Source organism: Lissotriton helveticus, chromosome 7, assembly GCF_964261635.1.
Source record: "Lissotriton helveticus chromosome 7, aLisHel1.1, whole genome shotgun sequence".
NCBI classification, from domain to species: domain Eukaryota; kingdom Metazoa; phylum Chordata; class Amphibia; order Caudata; family Salamandridae; genus Lissotriton; species Lissotriton helveticus.
In genome coordinates this window covers 866,423,355-866,442,011 of record NC_136068.1, presented here as the reverse complement: position 1 = coordinate 866,442,011, position 18,657 = coordinate 866,423,355, and positions in this window count along the sequence as shown.

Genomic DNA, 18,657 nt, shown 5'->3' with positions numbered 1-18,657 from the left:
CTACCCAGCAACCAGCCTTCCAAAGCCTTAGTGGCACAATCAACAAAGTCAGCCCAATCCTGAGACTGAATTTTCTGGGTGTCCCTGAACAGCAACCTGTACTGCTCAGTGGTTAAGCCAAACCCATCAACCAGTGTATTCTTCAGGACTTGGTAATTGTTAGCATCCTCAACTCTAGTAGTGAGGAGCTTATCTCTACCTTTGCCTTCAAAGGAGAGCCACAGTATAGCTGCCCACCGACTCTGGGGGATGCACTGGACAGTGCAGGCCCTCTCCAGAGCAGCCATCCATTTGTGGATGTCATCCCCTTGTTTAAAGGGGGGCACTATCTTACTCAGGTGTTTAGTGTCTAAACTCCTTTCTTTATCTCTAGGGAGATTGCTGCCACCAGTGGGAATTATCCCACTCATCCGCTGCTCTCTAGCAAAGGCAAGCTTCTCTTTGGCCAGGGCAAGTTTTTCCCTTTCAATCCTTAGATTAGCCTGTTTCATCCTTGCTTCATGTTCTCTTCTCTGAGGGGAAGTCAATCTCCTCTGGGGAGAAATCCTTCTCCTCTGAGAAGAGGCATTAGAGTGCAGAGATCTATTGGAGTCCCTAGAAGGAGATCTATCTCTCCTAACTCCAAGGTTAGGCCTCATTAGGGTCAGTACTGGGGGTCCCCCAGATCCTTCCCTAAGTAGGTCTAATTTGGCCCTAGTAAGTCTGCTGACTAGCTCAGGCCTGTTGTCTGCCTCATCCCCAGAGAGTTCCTCTTCTTCCTCCTCCTCAACTGCATTTTCAGTGTCAAGGAGGTCTGGATCACCAAGGGTACCCTCTAAGGCTGGCATACTCCCATCTGTATGAGAAGCTTTCCTAGCAACATATGTCTCTAAGAGACCTAACAGAAAGGGAGTGGTGGGGTTAGACCCCTGTTTCAATTTCCTGGAGGTACACAATCGTCTCAACTCCTGGAAACTGAGAGCTGCATATCTTGAGATGACCTGTGGAGGGTCACTAGGCACTAGGGGAGTCTCTGAAGACTCTCCATGGGTAGACACGCTTCTAGTGTGGTGTAAGTGATGCACCTACCTACACTATGGGTTTACCTACTGATCCCTTGCTAGAGTTGTAGTTTAGGGTGTGCTAAGCCCTAACACACTACAACAGCTGGTTCAGTAGAACTCAGAGTATTCTAAGTTAAGTTATATGTACCTATGTACCTATGTGATCTTTCAAATGATATTCTTAGGATACGTGTGTGGTAAAACAACAGCAAGCTCAAATCCCAACCGCTGCTCACCAATGTGAGAAGTTGGCCTGATATGCAGTGCTCACTATTCTAGTGATCACTATGTATCAGTCCAAACGATCCTTATTGATGATTGGTTGTAAGTCAACCTGATAGACCAGCTATCCTAGTAGCATGGACAAGAGCAGTCTTTAGGCTAAACTCTAGAGGGCGTGTTAAGCCAGCTGTTTTACCATCACATTTACCCCTTGAACACCAAGTGAAAGGACACCACACAAGTTGTTATGAAAATAAAAGTATATTTATTTATAACAGTACTACCCTGAACTCTTTATGAGTCAGGGAGCTAAGCACAATACAAAACTCTTAAGAAAACACTTTAAGTTGCACAATTTACACAAATGCCCGAGGGGCACGAAAAACCATATACTACAAAAGTGGAATGCGAATTACTAGCAGGTAAGTAACTATTCTCAGAAGCTTTGGGATCGCTAGGACTAGACTACTGAAACTTTAGATTGCGAGCAGGAGGCCTAGGGAGATCGGGTGCAGAGTGTGCACTCTCACGCGGGATGCGGAACAAAGTCTATGGAGGCTAGTAAAGGCAAAGTTAGTGTTATCGGACGAATCCGACTAGGTAGAGCTGAAACGAAAAAGGATCTGGACACTTAGATAGTTAAGCTATGCTGGAGCACCGAAATGCTTAGGTTACCTAGCCCAGGGGCTGCGGCTGCATAGGTCTGAAAAGACGTCGGGAATCCTCGTTGCAGTCTATGGAGCCTGAAAGAAGAAGTTGCTGGCAGGCGACCAGTGAAGATGTTCGATGTGATCCAAGCCTGGATCGATGAAGATGGAGACCTGTAAGCAGAGGGGACCAAGTCCTGAATCACTAGCCAGTGATTAGATGGGCACCAAGATGGCACCGGGCGAAGTCACCTCGACCAGGTGAGTGGGCGATGCTGGGCTCTGCAGTCTCTCGGACCAGGAGGCGTTGTCGGCGACCAGGATGGAGGGGCAAGCTGTCCCACGGTGGTATCTGCTGTCGACATCGCTGGACCCAGGATTTGGGCAACAACTCTTGGCAAATGCAAGCCAAAACGGTGGACACTAAATGGCGTCTGGGGTGGACCAGGAGGGTCCGGGGTGCTCCTCTGTTGGAGGGGAGCAAGGGCCAGTCTGGAGCAACCAGACCAGTGGTGTTGTCGTCGTGGTTCGTCGTCATAAGGGGCCACTAGCCAACAGGCGAGTGTCCTGGAAGACGCGGTGAGCAGCAAAGAGCAGAAGGGCCCCACGCAGATCTCGTGGATGCTGGAGGGCTGGACTTCGGTGCTGGAGCTGCTCAGGGTTGGGGCTTCTCAAACCCCAAAGCACTCACTCAAGGGTCCCTCGGTGGTCGTGCTGGGCAAGCGTCGTGCAGTCTTGAAGATGGCCGGTCCCTCGAGGTCTCGTCACACCCACGAATCTCAGCTGGGCTGATGATGCAGGTAGAGGTCAGAGGTGCCAGGGAAGCCGGTTCTCGTCGAGCTGGGCAGTCTTGATCCGGAGGAGAGACTTACAGCAAACCGCGATGCTTGGATGGTGCCTGCGGGTGCAGGGTGACGACTCCTTAGTCACAAGGGAGAAATCTTAGAAAGAAGTCTTGAGTTCCTTTCGTAGAAAGTAGTTTCAGGATTCAAAGATGATCTAATTTGGAAGGGGGCCTGCTCCTACCTTTATCCTGAGAAAAGGGGCTGGCACGCGACTAAGTCCTGCCCTATGGGTGGGACTAGGAGAGGGGTGGTTATACCCCTCTCCTTTGTCCGGTCTCTCCCCAGCTCAGGGGCTGGTATGCCCCAGGAACTGGTTTGAGCCGGCATATGCACAGTGAGCACCGGGGTGCCACTTGCAGTCACCTTCCTCTATAGCCCTGCCTACCTGGGATACACAAAACCCTGTCTGGGATGGTGCTAGCACCGCCCCTGACAGGAAACCCTTTGTCCAAGCACTCCTCGCTGGAAGGACTCCCAGCAGCAGGAGGTCAGACTTGTGTCTCGGTGGCAGCATCCATTTTGTGGAGCTGAGGCTATGTTCAACTTTAACCGGGGTTACAGGCTACCAACATGTCTTCTCCCTCTAGAGGGGTGGAATGCTACCCCCGTCGCCAGAACTGGCGAGGGGGTAGTATTCCAAAGCGTATGACACCTTACACGACATGTTTAGATAATGTCAGACCAAAGTTACCATAACCGCGAGGATTATAAGGCACTTAAGAGTATATTGTCTGACGCTATCATGGAAACGGCTAAGGGATAGATCCCGAAAGCCGCAGACAGGCTCAGCTCATGCCAGAGCACCATCTCACACGATTCCAAGCACTCTGCCTTCAGGATTGTTAAGGCCTGCCATAGGAGTGACTGATAGGAGATCTGTGTGCCCATTCTAGGTTTAGATATAGGTATACTATATCTAGAGCAGTGGTGATTACACCTCCTTGCCCCCAGCTGTCAAGCAGCCCGTTGTGTCTGTTTAGTTAGTCAGCCCAGGGGTGGCATAATACATGCTGCAGCCCCTGGGAGACTTCTGGGTGCACCTCTGCCCTGTGTACAGGGACTTGGAGAGGGCCCAGTGCCAATTCAGTACCTGGGTACAATTTGGAATAGAGAGAACAGCTAGGCTGTGGGTCTGATTAGCAGGCCCACAGCCAGGGAAAGTCGTAAACCAGTGAAGCAAAAAGCAAAAATCTGGGTGATCATAGGATTGCAGACCCTACTCTCCTACATGACCCCCCCCAAACTTTGTGACAATAAGCTAACCTTGACCAGGTGAGTCTTCTTGCTCTAAGTGGAAATACCTGGAGAGCCCATCAGCATTGCCATGATCAGTACCAGGTCTATGCTCCACTGTAAAATCCATCCCCTGTAGGGAAATGGACCACCTAAGTAGTTTGGGGTTTTCACCCTTCATCTGATTTAGCCATAAGAGGGGCTTATGGTCGGTCTGAATCTTGAAGTGAGTGCCAAACAAGTATGACCTCAACTTCTTCAGGGCCCACACCACAGCAAAGGCCTCCCTCTCAATAGCTGACCAATTTTTCTCTCTGGGGGTCAGCCTTCTGCTAATAAAAGCAATAGGCTGGTCGTTACCATCAAAATTCAGCTGAGATAGAACAGCTCCCACACCCAACTCAGAAGCATCTGTTTGGACAATGAAGGTCTTGGAGTAGTCTGGACTCTTTAGGATAGGTGCTGTGCACATGGCCTGCTTTAGGTCATCAAATGCTTTCTGACAGCTTGCTGTCCACTGAACTTTCTTTGGCATCTTTTTACTTGTCAGGTCATTAAGTGGAGTCACAATGGACCCATAATTCTTGACAAATTTTCTATAGTAACCAGTCAGGCCCAAGAAAGCTCGAACCTGAGTCTGGGTGGTTGGAGGAGCCCAGTCCTTGATGGCCTGTATCTTGCTCTCCAATGGCTGAACCTGGCCTCCACCTACAAGGTGGCCCAGGTATACAACCTGTGTCTGCCCTATCTGGCACTTGGTGGCCTTGATAGTGAGACCTGCCTTTTGCAGTGCCTCTAACACTTTCCTCAGGTGGACCAGGTGATCCTCCCAGGTGGAACTAAAGACAGCTATATCATCAAGATATGCTGCACAGAAGTCATCCAACCCAGTGAGAACTTGATTCACCAGCCTTTGGAAGGTGGCAGGTGCATTTTTCAAACCAAAGGGCATTACCACAAACTGATAATGCCCACCAGGGGTAGAAAATGCTGTTTTGGGTTTGGCCTCCTCAGCTAACCTGATTTGCCAATACCCAGCTGTCAGGTCAAATGTACTTAAGTAATTGGCAGAAGCCAATCTATCTATAAGTTCATCTGCTCTTGGTATTGGGTGAGTATGCACAAGGGGGTGTACCCATGTATAGTCACTGGGACCTGGGTGGAATATGTACTAGAAGGAAGGGGTCCCAGTGTATCAAGGGAACTAATTAAATAATTGAAAAGTAATCATTCAAAAGACAAATGTTTTCAGATCCACACGGTTTAATTCACAGTGGGATAGAGTATCATATACACATAATAGAATGCAATAAACTGTATTAACGTCATACAGTGCCCCAAAGTGGGAGAGGGAACGTGATAGTGAGGATAGCGTGAAGTGAAGGGATTAGGTGACAGTAAAATCAGTTGTTTAAGCATATATACGTGACACCAATGCGGTGGCAACAACTTGTATATCACATAATAACTTGTTCGAAAACAGGCATACTACACCAGGTACAGCATATATACAATATTGGTGTGTAGTTGCCACAATAAAACCAAACAGTCGACGTTTCGACCCTCTTGAAGTTGCAGGATCGTTTTAACCTTGCTGTAGGGTCTTCATCAGGACCAGGGGGTGGGGGCAAAGGACCTAATGGGGATATAGTAATTCCAAATTAGAGGGTGGTAATCAACCTCTGAATTAACACATAGGTAGAGACACAATTGGGCTTGGGTCGAGCCAAAAGTTGACCGACTTACATCGTTAGTTGAAAAATAAACGTTACGTATGCAGTTAAACCAGATTTAAGAATGGGCCTGGAAATGGGAAACCGTACGGGCCGCTACAACAGCATTTGCAGACAATGGCACCCCAAATGAGACCATCCAACATATATGGAGGATATGTATGTACATCACCATGTAGTAAAAACGACATAATCCTTATGGAACAGAGAACCACGTGCGCCGCTACAAATGCATTAGCAGACAGCGATGACACAAAATTGAGTGCAAAGGAGTTGGTTAAAAACAAGCAGATGTGTCGTAGGGACCTGTATTTGTGGCCGGAGGTCGGCATGAATCACTAACGTTTGGATTAAAACATGAATTGCTACAAGAGGCAGTGCGCATTCACGTGGCCTACTGTAGATGCCGCGCGTGGTGGAGCCGCCGAGTTAATTTAACTGGGAACATAGTCTATATTATGCACAGGGGAGAATAGCTAATGGCTGGACAGGGCCATCTGGGAGACGCTTACCGCAAGTCAGCGTGTTGCTTGGCTCTCAGACGGCGGATACAATGAGTTGGAAACAAGTGGATGAATACCGCATCTGTAAAAGAGCGAGCAATGTAAACTAAGGTCCGACAGCGGCTGATTGGGAGATCCAATTCAGCCACTTTGCGATTATAAGCACAGCGCTTTGGTGAACAATTACATTAAAATGGAAAGACCGGCAGCTTACCAGTTAGCGGCGGTACATCGGATGACACTGAACGGGATTGCACAATCGTCAATGGCAGGCTTAATGCTCTGCGGGATGGGTCTGTGGGATAAAAATATTATTAAATTAAATAATTGGGGCCGGTCGCGGCTATCAGGGAGGAGCTGCGGGGCCGGTAGACGGAATCATCCCACATGTAAAATAAAATAAAATGAAACGGGCGGCTTACCGATTTGGGCGGCAACAGAGTATCGCAGTGATCGGTAATATTCTGGGTCGGCGATTTCAAGCTGATTAGTAAGCGAGTTGAGTCTGTGGGAGTGAGAAGGGGAAGGATGATAAATCGTATTGTTTATCAGAGGGAAACGGGAGCGGGCTAGCAAAGGAAAGTGACTTACTCGGTAAATTGCTCTGTGTTACTCCGTGAGCGAGATGCAGTGCGAGTGCCGCGTTTCCTGGTTAGATATGGGAGTCATGGAAACGGGTCAGCTAGGGGGAGTAAAGCTAGTGAAAAGACTAACAGGTCAGGCATGTTCCCGGTGAGACTGAACCAAAAGGCAGATGTTATCGAATGGTCAACATTGTAAAAGAGTACAAAATGAGATGGAGAGACCCATTGTAATAAATAAATTGCAAAATATACAAACAGACATATAAACCAAAGCTCAACATTTGGCATTAGTAACAGAAGGGCAACATGTAAAAGTATTCAGCGATTAATTTAAAGTAACCTCATGTCAATTGCTATGGTTAACAGAGCGTACCTCTCAGACATGAGGGTATAGGCTCTGTACGTGAACAGATGTAGCATATGATCAGCAATATATGACAATAAAATGGCTGAAGCGTGGACCCACCATGGAAGGTAAAGCAAGACAGACAGCTTGTAATAAAAAATCAGATTAACTAAGGTAATGTGGCCAATTGGGAGAATGAACTATCGGATTCATTAAGGCCAGTTTCAATGGAGTTGAAAAAGTACATCCACTTTATTTCTCGTATATTGAGAATGTTAGAAATGTTGCCTCCACGTGGTCCCAGTGTGACTTTTTCAATGACCAACCATCGTAGGCTCTCAGGTGGGTGGTTGCTCACTTTGAAATGTTCCACCAGTGGTGCCCCTTCGACCTCACAACGAATGCGGCTCATGTGTTGCAATATGCGTGCCTTGATTTTCTGTTGGGTCTGCCCGATGTAGATCTTCTGGCATGGACATAGAATGGCATAAATGACGTTGTTGGAGTTGCAATTACTGAAACATTTCAATTTCACAGTTAGATGAAGATAAGTGAAGTCTTTGGTCTGTATCGTCAGATCACAGGCCTTGCAGTGGCCGCATTTGGAGTGACCCATTACAGGTGGTAAGTTCCACAGAGTATTGATCGTGGGTTGACTCTCAGGAGATAGGAATGAATTTACGACATGATCCCTGATGCATTTGGCTTTCTTGAATGCATGAAGCGGAGTCTGGGGTTGTTTAATGTCATCGGCAACCAAATGCCAGTGTTTGTTGATAATTTTTTTGATGCTATTGCTCTTAGTGCTGAACGTCGTCACACAGACAATTCGGTTTTCTTGCTGTTCCATTCTGTTTTTGGGTACAAGTAGTTCCTCTCGGGGGTAGAACCAGGCACGTTTGCGGGCCTTTTTAATCAAACGTCTAGGATAGCCACGGCTCAGTAGACGGTTCGATAGATCCTGAGACTCAGAGAAATAGTCATCCTTGGTGGAGCAGTTGCGGCGTATCCTGAGGAATTGCCCGAAGGGCAGGTTATCCCTAAGGGCACGCGGATGATGGCTGCTGTAAGCCAATAAGGAGTTCCTCTCAGCTTGTTTGCGAAACAATTTGGTGCAAAGTCTACCAGATTCATGATATATTGTGACATCCAAAAAGTCGATAGAGTTGCTGTCTGATGTGATGGTGAATTTAACGTGCTGGGATTGCTCATTGAGCCACGTAAAGAAAATGTTCAATTGGTCTTGGTTACCATTCCATATCAACAGGATGTCGTCGATGTACCGTACCCAAAGGCCGACTTGATCTCTGAATGGGTTATGTTGGCTGAGAACAGTGTTGCAGCTTGGTATTGGGTGGGCATCAGTCTTAGTGACTGCATTGAGGCCTCTGTAGTCTACGCAAAACCTCATCTCTTTCTTACCACCCTGGGTGTGAGGCTTTGGCACTAGAACTACTGGGCTAGCCCAAGGGCTATCTGAGGGCTCAATGACTCCCAGCTCCAACATTTTCTGCACTTCTGTCTTGATGCAGTCTCTGACATGATCAGGCTGTCTGTAGATTTTACTCTTGACAGGCAGACTGTCTCCAGTGTCCACCTCATGGATACACCAATTAGTTTGACTGGGTGTCAGAGAGAACATATGTCTAAAGGATTGCAGAACTTGTCTACAATCCTGTTGCTGATGTTCAGAGAGGCTGCCACAAAAGACAACACCATCTACTGATCCATCATCAGGATTCTGAGTGAGCAGGTCTGGGAGAGGGTCACTCTCTTCCTCCTGTCCCTCATCTTTGCCATGAGCAAGCCCATGTCCTTCCTGTCGACATATGCCTTGAGCCTGTTTACATGGAGCACCCTGAGGGGGCTCCTGGGAGTTCCAAGGTCCACCAGGTAGGTGACCTCTCCCTTTTGCTCAATGATTGTGTGGGGCCCAGACCATTTGTCTTTGAGTGCTGCTGGGGCCACTGGCTCCAGCACCCACACCTTCTGTCCAGGCTTGTACAGAGTCAGGACAGCCTTTTGGTCATGCCAAGCTTTTTGGAGTACTTGGCTTGCCTCAAGGTTTTTAGATGCCTTTTCCATGTACTCAGCCATCCTGGAGCGGAGACCAAGTACATAGTCCACAATGTTTGTTCAAGGCTTTTTGAGAGGTCTCTCCCATCCTTCCTTTACCAAACAAAGGGGTCCTCTTACAGGATGCCCAAACAGAAGTTCAAAAGGGCTGTAGCCAACCCCCTTCTGTGGGACCTCTCTGTAAGCAAACAAGAGGCAGGGTATCAGGACATCCCATCTCCTTCTGAGGGGTTCAGGTAGTCCATGAATCATCCCTTTGAGGGTCCTGTTGAATCTCTCAACAAGCCCATTGCACTGTGGGTGATAGGGTGTGGTGAACTTGTAGTTGACACCACATTCCTTCCACATTGCAGTCAGATATCCTGACATGAAGTTTGCACCTCTGTCAGAGACGACCTCCTTAGGGAACCCCACTCTGGAGAACACTCCAATTAGGGCTCTTGCCACAACAGGTGCTGTAGTGGTCCTAAGGGGTATAGCTTCAGGATACCTGGTGGCATGATTCACTACCACCAGTATAAACTTGTGCCCTGATGCTGTCTGGGGTTCCATTGGACCAACAATGTCAATCCCCACTCTCTCAATGGCTACCCCCACCACAGGTAGTGGTATGAGGGGGGCCTTTGTTGTGCCACCTGACTTACCACTGGCTTGGCAAGTGACACAGGAGCGACAAAACTCCTTGGTATCTTCATTCATGTGGGGCCAGTGAAAGTGTGTGACAAGCCTGTCCCACGTTTTGTTCTGGCCTAAGTGACCTGCAAGGGGAATTTCATGGGCCAAGGTAAGAAGGAAACCTCTCTGAGAATAGGGGATGACAAGCCTCCAGGTTGAACCAGGCTTGGGGTCTCTTGACTCAGAGTACAGGAGTCCATCATCCCAGTATACCTTGTGGGTACCTGTGGCATTCCCTGCAGCCTCAGCAGCAGCCTGCTGTCTGAGGGGTTCAAGTGAGGGGCAGTCCAACTGTGCCTTTCCCAGGTCTTCCCTGGAGGGTCCCCCTGAGCCCAGAAACCCAACCTGATCAGGTTCAAGCTCTTTAGGCTCAGTTTCCCTCAGTTCTTTGAGATCAGCCTCCTCAGAGACTTGATCCACAACCTGGGGCAAGGGGGAAGGCAATGCCTTATCCCTACTGCTCCTCTTCTTGGAAGGTGTCTGGTCCATTGTTCCAGGATCCAGCACCTGTTCAGTGGGGCATCTTTTGGCCTGTGACCTAGTCACAGCAAGGACATGGGCTGGCAAGCCTAACATTTCCATGTGAGTCCTCTGCTCCACTTCTGACCATAGGGATGTTTCCAAATCATTGCCCAACAGACATTCTACTGGGAGGTCTGAACTAACCACAACCTTCTTTGGGCCACTTACCCCTCCCCAGGAGAAATCAACAACTGCCATACTATGATTGGTAGTGACGTTGCTGGCATTGGTCACCAGGTAGTCTGCACCTGGCATGATCTGTCCAGGGAACACAAAGTTAGGTGTCACCATTGTGACACTGGCACAAGTGTCCCTGTAGGCCTGAGCCATTTTTCCATTAATGAAAGGTGTCTGCCTGTATTTGCCCAAAGTATTGGGACTTGCATCAGGGGATATATCCACATCCCCTGTACAGACAAGGACAGCCTGAGTGAGTGTGCCAACTAAGTTGTCAGACCCCTCAGTTCCCAAGGTTAACCCAACTATTCCCTTGGGAGGTGCACTACCACTACTGACTGTACTAGGGGGTGCAGTTGCCTTAGGGGCTGTAGTGGTAGGAGTTTGCCCTCCTCGCTTGGTGCACTCACTAAACCAGTGAGACTTACTTTTACAGTATTGGCACCACCTTTTTGACTGGCCTTCTTGAGTCTTCTTTTTCTGCTGTGAAGCCTGACCCCCACCCTCTTTGGTTTGTTGGGGACCTGTTGAAGACTTCTGGTCATTTTGTTCATTCTTGTTACTACCCTTTTGGTCTGCTTTCTTCTGACCACCCTGGTTCTGAGTCTGGTTCTGCTTGACCCTTGTTCTGACCCATCTGTCTGCCTTCTTTCCCAATTCTTGGGGAGAGGTCAGATCTGAATCAACAAGGTGCTGATGCAACAACTGGTTCTGACAGTTATTTAAAATCTGTTCTCTCATGATCAGATTATACAACCCTGTGTAATCAGTAACCTTGCTACCCAGCAACCAGCCTTCCAAAGCCTTAGTGGCAGAATCAACAAAGTCAGCCCAATCCTGAGACTGAATTTTCTGGGTGTCCCTGAACAGCAACCTGTACTGCTCAGTGGTTAAGCCAAACCCATCAACCAGTGTATTCTTCAGGACTTGGTAATTGTTAGCATCCTCAACTCTAGTAGTGAGGAGCTTATCTCTACCTTTGCCTTCAAAGGAGAGCCACAGTATAGCTGCCCACTGACTCTGGGGGATGCACTGGACAGTGCAGGCCCTCTCCAGAGCAGCCATCCATTTGTGGATGTCATCCCCTTGTTTAAAGGGGTCACTATCTTACTCAGGTGTTTAGTGTCTAAACTCCTTTCTTTATCTCTAGGGAGATTGCTGCCACCAGTGGGAATTATCCCACTCATCTGCTGCTCTCTAGCAAAGGCAAGCTTCTCTTTGGCCAGGGCAAGTTCTTCCCTTTCAATCCTTAGATTAGCCTGTTTCATCCTTGCTTCATGTTCTCTTCTCTGAGGGGAAGTCAATCTCCTCTGGGGAGAAATCCTTCTCCTCTGAGAAGTGGCATTAGAGTGCAGAGATCTATTGGAGTCCCTAGAAGGAGATCTATCTCTCCTAACTCCAAGGTTAGGCCTCATTAGGGTCAGTACTGGGGGTCCCCCAGATACTTCCCTAAGTAGGTCTAATTTGGCCCTAGTAAGTCTGCTGACTAGCTCAGGCCTGTTGTCTGCCTCATCCCCAGAGAGTTCCTCTTCTTCCTCCTCCTCAACTGCATTTTCAATGTCAAGGAGGTCTGGATCACCAAGGGTACCCTCTAAGGCTGGCATACTCCCATCTGTATGAGAAGCTTTCCTAGCAACATATGTCTCTAAGAGACCTAACAGAAAGGGAGTGGTGGGGTTAGACCCCTGTTTCAATTTCCTGGAGGTACATAATCGTCTCAACTCCTGGAAACTGAGAGCTGCATATCTTGAGATGACCTGTGGAGGGTCACTAGGCACTAGGGGAGTCTCTGAAGACTCTCCATGGGTAGACACGCTTCTAGTGTGGTGTAAGTGATGCACCTACCTACACTATGGGTTTACCTACTGATCCCTTGCTAGAGTTGTAGTTTAGGGTGTGCTAAGCCCTAACACACTACAACAGCTGGTTCAGTAGAACTCAGAGTATTCTAAGTTAAGTTATATGTACCTATGTACCTATGTGATCTTTCAAATGATATTCTTAGGATACGTGTGTGGTAAAACAACAGCAAGCTCAAATCCCAACCGCTGCTCACCAATGTGAGAAGTTGGCCTGATATGCAGTGCTCACTATTCTAGTGATCACTATGTATCAGTCCAAACGACCCTTATTGATGATTGGTTGTAAGTCAACTTGATAGACCAGCTATCCTAGTAGCATGGACAAGAGCAGTCTTTAGGCTAAACTCTAGAGGGCGTGTTAAGCCAGCTGTTTTACCATCACATTTACCCCTTGAACACCAAGTGAAAGGACACCACACAAGTTGTTATGAAAATAAAAGTATATTTATTTATAACAGTACTACCCTGAACTCTTTATGAGTCAGGGAGCTAAGCACAATACAAAACTCTTAAGAAAACACTTTAAGTTGCACAATTTACACAAATGCCCGAGGGGCACGAAAAACCATAAACTACAAAAGTGGAATGCGAATTACTAGCAGGTAAGTAACTATTCTCAGAGGCTTTGGGATCGCTAGGACTAGACTACTGAAACTTTAGATTGCGAGCAGGAGGCCTAGGGAGATCGGGTGCAGAGTGTGCACTCTCACGCGGGATGCGGAACAAAGTCTATGGAGGCTAGTAAAGGCAAAGTTAGTGTTATCGGACGAATCCGACTAGGTAGAGCTGAAACGAAAAAGGATCTGGACACTTAGATAGTTAAGCTATGCTGGAGCACCGAAATGCTTAGGTTACCTAGCCCAGGGGCTGCGGCTGCATAGGTCTGAAAAGACGTCGGGAATCCTCGTTGCAGTCTATGGAGCCTGAAAGAAGAAGTTGCTGGCAGGCGACCAGTGAAGATGTTCGATGTGATCCAAGCCTGGATCGATGAAGATGGAGACCTGTAAGCAGAGGGGACCAAGTCCTGAATCACTAGCCAGTGATTAGATGGGCACCAAGATGGCACCGGGCGAAGTCACCTCGACCAGGTGAGTGGGCGATGCTGGGCTCTGCAGTCTCTCGGACCAGGAGGCGTTGTCGGCGACCAGGATGGAGGGGCAAGCTGTCCCACGGTGGTATCTGCTGTCGACGTCGCTGGACCCAGGATTTGGGCAACAACTCTTGGCAAATGCAAGCCCACGCGGTGGACTCAAAAGGGCGTCTGGGGTGGACCAGGAGGGTCCGGGGTGCTCCTCTGTTGGAGGGGAGCAAGGGCCAGTCTGGAGCAACCAGACCAGTGGTGTTGTCGTCGTGGTTCGTCGTCAGAAGGGGCCACTAGCCAACAGGCAAGTGTCCTGGAAGACGCGGTGAGCAGCAAAGAGCAGAAGGGCCCCACGCAGATCTCGTGGATGCTGGAGGGCTGGACTTCGGTGCTGGAGCTGCTCAGGGTTGGGGCTTCTCAAACCCCAAAGCACTCACTCAAGGGTCCCTCGGTGGTCGTGCTGGGCAAGCGTCGTGCAGTCTTGAAGATGGCCGGTCCCTCGAGGTCTCGTCACACCCACGAATCTCAGCTGGGCTGATGATGCAGGTAGAGGTCAGAGGTGCCAGGGAAGCCGGTTCTCGTCGAGCTGGGCAGTCTTGATCCGGAGGAGAGACTTACAGCAAACCGCGATGCTTGGATGGTGCCTGCGGGTGCAGGGTGACGACTCCTTAGTCACAAGGGAGAAATCTTAGGAAGAAGTCTTGAGTTCCTTTCGTAGAAAGTAGTTTCAGGATTCAAAGATGATCTAATTTGGAAGGGGGCCTGCTCCTACCTTTATCCTGAGAAAAGGGGCTGGCACGCGACTAAGTCCTGCCCTATGGGTGGGACTAGGAGGGGGGTGGTTATACCCCTCTCCTTTGTCCGGTCTCTCCCCAGCTCAGGGGCTGGTGTGCCCCAGGAACTGGTTTGAGCCGGCATATGCACAGTGAGCACCGGGGTGCCACTTGCAGTCACCTTCTTCTATAGCCCTGCCTACCTGGGATACACAAAACCCTGTCTGGGATGGTGCTAGCACCGCCCCTGACAGGAAACCCTTTGTCCAAGCACTCCTCGCTGGAAGGACTCCCAGCAGCAGGAGGTCAGACTTGTGTCTCGGTGGCAGCATCCGTTTTGTGGAGCTGAGGATATGTTCAACTTTAACCGGGGTTACAGGCTACCAACATGTCTTCTCCCTCTAGAGGGGTGGAATGCTACCCCCGTCGCCAGAACTGGCGAGGGGGTAGTATTCCAAAGCGTATGACACCTTACACGACATGTTTAGATAATGTCAGACCAAAGTTACCATAACCGCGAGGATTATAAGGCACTTAAGAGTATATTGTCTGACGCTATCATGGAAACGGCTAAGGGATAGATCCCGAAAGCCGCAGACAGGCTCAGCTCATGCCAGAGCACCATCTCACACGATTCAAAGCACTCTGCCTTCAGGATTGTTAAGGCCTGCCATAGGAGTGACTGATAGGAGATCTGTGTGCCCATTCTAGGTTTAGATATAGGTATACTATATCTAGAGCAGTGGTGATTACACCTCCTTGCCCCCAGCTGTCAAGCAGCCCGTTGTGTCTGTTTAGTTAGTCAGCCCAGGGGTGGCATAATACATGCTGCAGCCCCTGGGAGACTTCTGGGTGCACCTCTGCCCTGTGTACAGGGACTTGGAGAGGGCCCAGTGCCAATTCAGTACCTGGGTACAATTTGGAATAGAGAGAACAGCTAGGCTGTGGGTCTGATTAGCAGGCCCACAGCCTGGGAAAGTCGTAAACCAGTGAAGCAAAAAGCAAAAATCTGGGTGATCATAGGATTGCAGACCCGACTCTCCTACATGACCCCCCCCAAACTTTGGGACAATAAGCTAACCTTGACCAGGTGAGTCTTCTTGCTCTAAGTGGAAATACCTGGAGAGCCCATCAGCATTGCCATGATCAGTACCAGGTCTATGCTCCACTGTAAAATCCATCCCCTGTAGGGAAATGGACCACCTAAGTAGTTTGGGGTTTTCACCCTTCATCTGATTTAGCCATAAGAGGGGCTTATGGTCGGTCTGAATCTTGAAGTGAGTGCCAAACAAGTATGACCTCAACTTCTTCAGGGCCCACACCACAGCAAAGGCCTCCCTCTCAATAGCTGACCAATTTTTCTCTCTGGGGGTCAGCCTTCTGCTAATAAAAGCAATGGGCTGGTCGTTACCATCAAAATTCAGCTGAGATAGAACAGCTCCCACACCCAACTCAGAAGCATCTGTTTGGACAATGAAGGTCTTGGAGTAGTCTGGACTCTTTAGGATAGGTGCTGTGCACATGGCCTGCTTTAGGTCATCAAATGCTTTCTGACAGCTTGCTGTCCACTGAACTTTCTTTGGCATCTTTTTACTTGTCAGGTCATTAAGTGGAGTCACAATGGACCCATAAGTCTTGACAAATTTTCTATAGTAACCAGTCAGGCCCAAGAAAGCTCGAACCTGAGTCTGGGTGGTTGGAGGAGCCCAGTCCTTGATGGCCTGTATCTTGCTCTCCAATGGCTGAACCTGGCCTCCACCTACAAGGTGGCCCAGGTATACAACCTGTGTCTGCCCTATCTGGTACTTGGTGGCCTTGATAGTGAGACCTGCCTTTTGCAGTGCCTCTAACACTTTCCTCAGGTGGACCAGGTGATCCTCCCAGGTGGAACTAAAGACAGCTATATCATCAAGATATGCTGCACAGAAGTCATCCAACCCAGTGAGAACTTGATTCACCAGCCTTTGGAAGGTGGCAGGTGCATTTTTCAAACCAAAGGGCATTACCACAAACTGATAATGCCCACCAGGGGTAGAAAATGCTGTTTTGGGTTTGGCCTCCTCAGCTAACCTGATTTGCCAATACCCAGCTGTCAGGTCAAATGTACTTAAGTAATTGGCAGAAGCCAATCTATCTATAAGTTCATCTCCTCTTGGTATTGGGTGGGCATCAGTCTTAGTGACTGCATTGAGGCCTCTGTAGTCTACGCAAAACCTCATCTCTTTCTTACCACCCTGGGTGTGAGGCTTTGGCACTAGAACTACTGGGCTAGCCCAAGGGCTATCTGAGGGCTCAATGACTCCCAGCTCCAACATTTTCTGCACTTCTGTCTTGATGCAGTCTCTGACATGATCAGGCTGTCTGTAGATTTTACTCTTGACAGGCAGACTGTCTCCAGTGTCCACCTCATGGATACACCAATTAGTTTGACTGGGTGTCAGAGAGAACATATCTCTAAAGGATTGCAGAACTTGTCTACAATCCTGTTGCTGATGTTCAGAGAGGCTGCCACAAAAGACAACACCATCTACTGATCCATCATCAGGATTCTGAGTGAGCAGGTCTGGGAGAGGGTCACTCTCTTCCTCCTGTCCCTCATCTTTGCCATGAGCAAGCCCATGTCCTTCCTGTCGACATATGCCTTGAGCCTGTTTACATGGAGCACCCTGAGGGGGCTCCTGGGAGTTCCAAGGTCCACCAGGTAGGTGACCTCTCCCTTTTGCTCAATGATTGTGTGGGGCCCAGACCATTTGTCTTTGAGTGCTGCTGGGGCCACTGGCTCCAGCACCCACACCTTCTGTCCAGGCTTGTACAGAGTCAGGACAGCCTTTTGGTCATGCCAAGCTTTTTGGAGTTCTTGGCTTGCCTCAAGGTTTTTAGATGCCTTTTCCATGTACTCAGCCATCCTGGAGCGGAGACCAAGTACATAGTCCACAATGTTTGTTCAAGGCTTTTTGAGAGGTCTCTCCCATCCTTCCTTTACCAAACAAAGGGGTCCTCTTACAGGATGCCCAAACAGAAGTTCAAAAGGGCTGTAGCCAACCCCCTTCTGTGGGACCTCTCTGTAAGCAAACAAGAGGCAGGGTATCAGGACATCCCATCTCCTTCTGAGGGGTTCAGGTAGTCCATGAATCATCCCTTTGAGGGTCCTGTTGAATCTCTCAACAAGCCCATTGCACTGTGGGTGATAGGGTGTGGTGAACTTGTAGTTGACACCACATTCCTTCCACATTGCAGTCAGATATCCTGACATGAAGTTTGCACCTCTGTCAGAGACGACCTCCTTAGGGAACCCCACTCTGGAGAACACTCCAATTAGGGCTCTTGCCACAACAGGTGCTGTAGTGGTCCTAAGGGGTATAGCTTCAGGATACCTGGTGGAATGATTCACTACCACCAGTATAAACTTGTGCCCTGATGCTGTCTGGGGTTCCATTGGACCAACAATGTCAATCCCCACTCTCTCAATGGCTACCCCCACCACAGGTAGTGGTATGAGGGGGGCCTTTGTTGTGCCACCTGACTTACCACTGGCTTGGCAAGTGACACAGGAGCGACAAAACTCCTTGGTATCTTCATTCATGTGGGGCCAGTGAAAGTGTGTGACAAGCCTGTCCCACGTTTTGTTCTGGCCTAAGTGACCTGCAAGGGGAATTTCATGGGCCAAGGTAAGAAGGAAACCTCTCTGAGACAAGGGGATGACCAGCCTCCTGGTTGAACCAGGCTTGGGGTCTCTTGACTCAGAGTACAGGAGTCCATCATCCCAGTATACCTTGTGGGTACCTGTGGCATTCCCTGCAGCCTCAGCAGCAGCCTGCTGTCTGAGGGGTTCAAGTGAGGGGCAGTCCAACTGTGCCTTTCCCAGGTCTTCCCTGGAGGGTCCCCCTGAGCCCAGAAACCCAACCTGATCAGGTTCAAGCTCTTTAGGCTCAGTTTCCCTCAGTTCTTTGAGATCAGCCTCCTCAGAGACTTGATCCACAACCTGGGGCAAGGGGGAAGGCAATGCCTTATCCCTACTGCTCCTCTTCTTGGAAGGTGTCTGGTCCATTGTTCCAGGATCCAGCACCTGTTCAGTGGGGCATCTTTTGGCCTGTGACCTAGTCACAGCAAGGACATGGGCTGGCAAGCCTAACATTTCCATGTGAGTCCTCTGCTCCACTTCTGACCATAGGGATGTTTCCAAATCATTGCCCAACAGACATTCTACTGGGAGGTCTGAACTAACCACAACCTTCTTTGGGCCACTTACCCCTCCCCAGGAGAAATCAACAACTGCCATACTATGATTGGTAGTGACGTTGCTGGCATTGGTCACCAGGTAGTCTGCACCTGGCA